Source organism: Babylonia areolata, chromosome 25 (genome assembly GCF_041734735.1).
Source record: "Babylonia areolata isolate BAREFJ2019XMU chromosome 25, ASM4173473v1, whole genome shotgun sequence".
Taxonomy (NCBI): Eukaryota; Metazoa; Mollusca; class Gastropoda; order Neogastropoda; family Buccinidae; genus Babylonia; species Babylonia areolata.
Window position 1 is genome coordinate 34,017,221 of NC_134900.1, and position 6,132 is coordinate 34,023,352.

A 6,132-nucleotide genomic window follows, 5' to 3' on the forward strand; every position below is an offset into this window, starting at 1 on the left:
GGGGAAGGGGGATTTGTATAGAGACCTATCTAGGGGGGGGAAAAGTGAAAGGCTTTTTTCGTGGCCAGGAAGTTCCCTTTGACTAAAACCGACAAGGGACGATTTCGATTTTTGGTCTCAAACTCCCAATCTGAAACCACAGAGCCCGCTTAGGTAGAAGGGGTCCCCCAAGATGGGTCCCCCCCCCCCCCCCCCCCCCCCCCAAAAACCCCTCTCTCTCTCTGCCCACGCATAACATTCGTCACGGCAGCTGGGGGGGTTTTCCTGTGACGGGGCTGTGTTGTCAAAAACTTGAGGGCTGTCGGGAAAAACCCTTTTTGAGAGCTGCATCCCGTTATAAAACCCGTGAGAGACGACCATTTTCATATGTGCAGGTCATTTATGCCAATTATTACACAACCATGAAAAGAGGGAGTTTCCCTATTGTGCAGGGACCTTTAGAGCACCATTCTGTTGTTGCCTGAGTGCTTAAGTTGCGGGTCCAACGTTTTATATTGGATCAGATTAGTTTTTTATCTCTTTCACCCCATTTACAGTAAATTGATTTTAAAGTGAAATGATTTACACAGCGCGACATTTGCACAACAGGCTGCCTCCCCTGGGTAGAGCCGACTGGGCAGTGCCTTGGGCGCCATCATTTTTTTTCCTGGTCTTGTCAGGTTTCAGTCACCAACAAATACTCCGCAGACATGAACTTTTTTCGACGTTAAAGACCCTGTAATCCAGTCAGTTTTTGGTGGATTTTGGAACAAAACACACCCAGCATGCACCCCCTGATACAGATTTGGGGCTTTTAATGGGGGGGGGTTTAAAAAAACCAAACGTTTATACACGGGATTTGACCTGGGATTCTCGAATTGTACGTGGTGTTCTGGAACTGCCCGTCACAACCAAATCTTTCTTCAGGGAAAAAAACCCCAAGTCTCTCCTTTTACACAGGGCATTGCAACAGACAAAAAAATTAACCCCGCATCACGTTCGTTTTCTTTAGGAAATCCCCCAAGTCTCTCCTTCACATGGACACATTGCAACGAACAAAAAAAATTAACCCTGCGTGACGACATTTTATTATGTGTTTTGTTTTCCCCTTTTAAATTGTCTTTTCTTGCTTTTTCTGTTTCCTTTTCGCTTGTTCACCACATAACTTGTATTATTTTGTCTGGTTCGTGTCTTGCTTGACTGCCTGGTCCAAGGTCCCGTCTTTATTTTCTTTTTAAATTTTTTTTCATATTTGTCACGTCTTGTTAATCGTAGTTGTCGTTTCATGTCCTCTCTTGTTCCGGTCTGGTCATTGCCCTCTTGGCCTGTTTCCGCCTCGATTATGGAACTGCCCACCCTCGTCCACAGTCTTGAGTCAGCGAAAATCCTGATCTATCTCTTCGCACTGACACACTGCGACGAGACAAACAAAAGCTTAACCGGCCATGTATGCCATTATGTATTAGGTTTTGTAGCTTCCCTGTTAAATGTGATCTTTTGCTTGACATGGTCTGTTTCCTTTTCTGATATGTTCCCCATATCTTGTATTAATCTTTGTACCTTCTGCGGGTTGTTGTCACGGGGGTAGGGTCCCGTATTTATTTGTCTTTTTGTTCTGTGGTGGCTAGTTTCATAATGTTCCACGTCTTTTTAATCGTGGTGTATTTTCATTGTTCTTGTACTGCGTTCCCTGCCTTGGCGATCATTGTAATTCTCGTACCCGTCCCTGTTCCCTTGTCTGAGTAACGTGTCCTCTTGTAATGTTCCCCTGTCCCTGGCGTCCGGCGTCCTATGGTCCTTGCGTGTTCCCCGGTTATGGTCCTTGTCCCTTGTCTTGCCACTTCAGCGCGGCATATCCCGACCCCGACTATGCTGAACGTGTTTTCCACGAGCGCCCTCGCGTATTTTTCCTGAAAGGTATGTCTTGTTCCCGCCCAATCTCCCCCGGTCTTTCTTGTCTTTATGGCCCTGTCTGTCACTTCTCTCTTTTTCCTCTAGTTTTGAAGGTTTTGTTCTTATCTGGGCATAGTTGAATTTCAACATGTTGAAAACATTTTCTTTTCCCTGGGGCAATGCTATGTTGTTGATTTCTGCAAAAGGTCCACCTGGTAAAGGTGCATGTGGGTTGGGTTGAGGCCTGACCTCCTGAGACCAAGTAAACACAAGTAAGGCAGCACGAATACAACCATAGTGTCATAGATATGCTCACGATTAACGACTAAACAGAGTGTGTTCTGGCAAAAAAACAAGCCAACATAAAAAAACACCAGAAACAGTTAATTGGATACACAGTTCTCTCTTTTCTATGAGGTGAAACCCCTGAATAAATGATCATCTGATCTATTTGTAAGTATTCTTATGCATTCTGTTGTTGGTATCTAGGTGGGTGGTAATGTGGACGAATCTGACCTGGCACAACAGTTACACGAAAGCAAAAAATAAATCTAATGTGCAGTGATCACTGGGATCCATCCTAAACTCATGGGTTTGAGTAAGTATCTGTCAAATAAAGCCATCGGCGCGGGGCCAGACCAGACCTCCCGACCCATCCAAGTCCCAAATGAGACACTTCGGGGAAAAAAAAAAAAAAAAAAGAATAAAAAAAAAAAAAAAAAAAAAAAAAACAAAAAAAAAAAAAAAAAAAAAAAAAAAAAAATAAAAAAAAAATAAAAAAAAAAAAAAAAAAAAAAAAAAAAAAAAAAATAAAAAAAAAAAAACAAAAAAAAAAAAAAAGAAAAAAAAATAAACAAAAAAAATAAAAAAAAAAAAAAAAAAAACAAAAAAAAAAAAAAAAAAAAAAAACAAAAAAAAAAAAAAAAAAACAAAAAAAAAAAAAAAAAAAAAAAAAAAAAAAAAAATAAAAAAAAAAAAAAAAAAAAAAAAAAAAAAAAAAAAAAAAAAAAAAAATAAAAAAAAAAAAATAAAAAAAAAAAAAAAAAAAAAAAAAATAAAAAACAAAAAAAAAAAAACAGAAAAAAAAAAAAAAAAAAAAAAAAAAAAAAAAAAAACGGTAGTATTTATCAAGGACAAACAACAGGAACAACCGTCATGTATTCACAATAACGAAAAACCTCTGGAACGTTTACTAGAGATTGATACCTGGTACACTTCAGGGAAATTACAGGATAAGGGTGTCTGTGTTTTTTTGTGTGGTGTTGTCGTCAAATTGATGAACAAATGATCAAAAACAGACAGTTACATCTGGACAGAAATGTACCATAAAAATCAAATCATCGTTACAATATTCAACAACTGCCAGTCCATTTCTTCTTTTCTATGTGGGTCGCTGTTGATTTGTTGTGTAACTCTCGAATGTAATTAGTCTGTCTGCCCACCCAACCCACAGTAATGCAAACATGTTGTTCCCACATACAGATGTTAGTAAACTGTAACTGGAACAATCGCCATCGTGGACAAAAAGCGCATACCCCTATTCTCCATCCCATCCCTCCCTCTCCCTCCCTCCCCTCAAATTTTCCATCTTCAAGCGGGAACCCGATACAAACATAGGACAGCAAAAGTGCCAAAAAATGGCGGAGAGGGAGATTTTCACTGACAAGACAAAAAGAAGACTCGATACCAGATCACAGGTGCAACCAGTGTTTGGCAGGAAGGAAGGGAGGAAGGTATGCCAATTGAGTTGTCAGCACAAAAGCAGTTGAATCGCTACTGGATGTGCTGGGGATACAATTGTTCACAGCCTGAACATCCGGAAGGTTGAGGAAAAATAAGTGTTTCTTAAATGTTTTGTTTTATAGCTTGGGGGACAATTAAAAATCCACAGGAAATAAACTATATTGGCACTTGGTTCCTCTCTCTTTTTCGTCTAGCTCAGTCAGTGTGGTATATTTTTGAAAAACCTCTGCGGCCAAAATCGTTCAATCGGCAGACAGAAAGGAAAAATCGACTATATTTATTTAAACACTTCATTCGGAGCAAGAGGTATGGGGTTGCGGGCAGACGAGCAGGTATTATTGACAAATCATTGTCAAGTACAACTTACACGTGTCCTTTTGACATGTACATCCGTCTTAAGGTATAATGAATTGTTGCTTCAAATAATGTGTTTGTTTGTCATTTGGTTTCTGAGGGCTAAGAGGGTGGTTTGATACTTGCAGGTCTTTTCTTTTAAATTCGGTAGTATTTTTTGATCTACAAAAACTGCCGGTATTGAGAGTTGTTTTAATTTGGTTATGTGAACAGATCGATTGTTATCGCAACACATACCAAGTTCGGTAGCTTTGTGCTCAACGATAACATTATTAAATCGAACAAACTTTCGACAAAACTTTCATGTGATGATATTCCGTTTTTTTCAAAGTAAAACAGCCAGCAGCATTTCGGAGAGTAGGGCTTTCTGGCATTTCACAGGCTCGAAGTTGTGAGAACACAGAGGTGGGTGAATGAATGAACGGGAAAGGAAAATGTCTCTTCTCTTTAACACTGGCAGAAAGAAATGACTTCGACCACAGCATCCTTCTGGGAAAGTCATGTCGCCACATCAGTTCTTAATCTCCTGTTGGTCACGGACCCCAAGCATCACCAGATGATCTCTATCCAAACACCTCGGAAGCTCGAACATGTGTAGCGAATACCAGAAACCCGTCCTGGTTGCACACAGTCCAGTTCGTCCTTCTCCATAAACCAAGTCATTGAATCCAGTGCATCGAGGTTGTGGTGTATAAAAGGAAAGAAGACTGTTTTAACCACTCTCCAGATGGTTGGACATACGATATGGACTGGTCCTGGACAAGCGTTCTTTTCTTTCGTCCCCATTCTTCACCTGTGAGTGTAAATACAAACGGTAACATTCCAGGTTGATGGAACAATTCAATGCTTCTTGGTCATCGCTCTCTCTCGGCTTCAAAGTGGGTCGTTCTTGTGTTGTGGTCTTCTGGACAACTACGTCTATCAGAATCGGGTCCAGGCAGAAGGTCAGAGAAAATTCATTTACCGCGTTGTTTTGACCCTGTCAAACCACACTGGACCGTTGGAGCATAGAAAAACTCGGTCAACAAAAGAGGGAATGCTTCACTAAAAGGACTCGCACTGTTATCTGGACAATCATTTCTGAAATCAAACCACCACAGTGTGGTTGCATTGCTGTGAATCCATTCATCACATCGTGAACATGACTAATAGGTGTCTTTTTTCCCTCCCAATGCAGTTTCATTTCAGTATTTCTTCGGTTGTCGCTAAGTTGGGGAACAAACGGAAAAGATGAAGATGTCTGTTTTAACCAACAAGGCTTGGGCACATACTACCTCTGGGCATACTGGGACAAAACCTCCGGGCGGATTACGAATGTCTGGACTAACAGTTTTTTAAACGTTGGTCTGGTCTTGGTCGGAACAGTTGATGTTAGAGGGAGGATGTGTAAAAAACAGTTGATGGGATCTGTGAAGGGAAACCACACTGGGGGACTCGGTAAGGTTATTTCACACAGTGCCGTTTGTCGCGTTGTGTGGACTCAAAATTCCATTCCCCGGCAACCGACGAGAAAAGACGTCGAGCCATATTTTCTAATCATCCTTCTCTTCACAACTCCTTGTGGTTGAGTTATAGTATGGAGGAAGAAAAGAAACAAAAGAATAATTAGAAAACATGGAATTGATTCAGTTTGTAATTCAAAGTAGTTATTTGTTTTGTCAGACACTGATCCGGGAATTGCTCTGTACATAAAAAGTTACTAACTCCCAGCCTGAAATGTAAACCAATGGAAGTAATAAACTAAATGGCATTGATTAGTTTCCAAAAAATATTTACGAGAATCATTCTGTTCTTTTCCCGTTTTCAGCGAACGAAAGCCAATCTTCCATGCAAATGTTTTATTACTGATCAATCACAGGCTATTGAAATATTTGACTCCAATTGTTGATAGGTTAAAGGAAATAGAAAAACAATTGTTGGTGTGTGAAGCCACCCAATCCTGACAACAGGACCACTGAAAGGGCACGCAGTAGTAGAGAGAGTCAGTTGTTCTGTTCATTCTTCGTCCTCCATCGTAACACTTGTCCTTCAAATTTTAAATACACGATTACAGCTCTGAAATGTGGCGATAGTGGATCCGTAGGAAGTGGTACACGTCACCGGCAGCTTCCGAAGAGACCGATTCTCAGCAAAGGCAGAAAAATTGTATTTTATAAAATTTGG